A 1588-nucleotide genomic window follows, 5' to 3' on the forward strand; every position below is an offset into this window, starting at 1 on the left:
CTGGGTTGTGAGGAAAGATGTAATCTAGAATATAAGTCTCTTGTGTATTTGGCTGTGTAGAAACAAGTACAAGATTGTTCGTTCTTCTGGTGGGTCATGGACACAGACAGACGGACAGACAAACATACTAAGGCTTATTGTTTACGAAGTCGTTTTGGCAATTTATGCTTTATCAAAATAGTTATAGTACAATGAAAACTACAGGGACAAGTCCAGTAGTCGAACATTCAAAAATAAACCCTGTTCAGAGGCACAAGGCAAGGGCCCATAAAACTCCTTGGGGCATTTTTTATTAATTGGTTAACGGATTTTTTGGAAAAAATGTTGGACGGGTGTTGCGAAAAAACCCCAAAGGAATTCAGGTTGTAAGTTACTAAATTTTTTACAATGCGTTTATTTTTCGTAGCGATTGTGGGGGAACCCAAAACAAAAAGATCAAAATATCATTAATTAATAGCAGCAATTACATCGCTTACTGTTAAGTTTACATTTATTACCAAAAAACTTTTGTTAAAATGCAGATGGTATGTTGAAAATGAGAATATTTTTTTTGTATGATCTCAGCTCAATTGAGGCCGCCATTTTGAAAACAATTTTTAAAACTGCATCCTTATGTTGCAAAGGAACAGGCAACAGGTTTTACATCATTTCATGTGCGCAGAAACAAAAATCTGACTTTCTTTTTCCAATATTTAAAAATTATTTTTTTTACTAAAAATAAATAATTGGGCTGCGGTTCCGTTAACCAATTTAACAAAAAAAGAAGGCCTTATTGAAGTAAGCTGACATTTCAGTTTTCGTTAACACATTATTGCAAGAACACAACTAAATATACAACTATACATGTACGATAAAAACTGAACAAATCCGAAGTATAAAAGAAAAAATGCATGCGGTTACATGATTGTATGGATTCTGGCTATCAAAGAAACACTCAATGCTGAGTATTAAAATGGTAAATATGAATACAAATTGAATGACTCACACCTTATTATATTTCGACTCACACCTCATAATTTTGCGACTCACACCTCATCTTTTTGCGACTCACACCTCATCATTTTGCGACTCACACCTCATTATTATACGACTCACATTTCAATATTTTTCGACTCACACCATTTAATTTCGCGACTCATACCTCATTATAGATTCAAGATTCAAGATGCAAGATTTTATTACAGAACATACAGAAGGCCATAGCCCATGTGGACAAATAAATGTACAATATAGCGTTTTCAGGTGATTCCATGCATACAAATTACAAAACTTAACAACCAAAAAATAAAAATAAATATCAAATACGCAAATACGCAAATACATCAACTTCATAAGTTCAGTAAATCAAAATAACGTTATATGTTCAATCAAAGAAAAGTGGAAATAAAGGATATACATATCCATATATACAATAGTTGTTCTATGATGTCAGCTATGTTTGCAAATATCTGTAACCCCCTATGTCGGACAACCTATACAAAACGAAACTATAGGAAGCCTAAGGAAATTCACTAAAATTTTAAAATTTACTTTTGTAATAGTTTTATCTGAATCAGGTAAGATTAGTTTAAAATTGTTAAGGTATCCT

Source organism: Mya arenaria, chromosome 12 (assembly GCF_026914265.1).
Source record: "Mya arenaria isolate MELC-2E11 chromosome 12, ASM2691426v1".
Classification (NCBI taxonomy): domain Eukaryota; kingdom Metazoa; phylum Mollusca; class Bivalvia; order Myida; family Myidae; genus Mya; species Mya arenaria.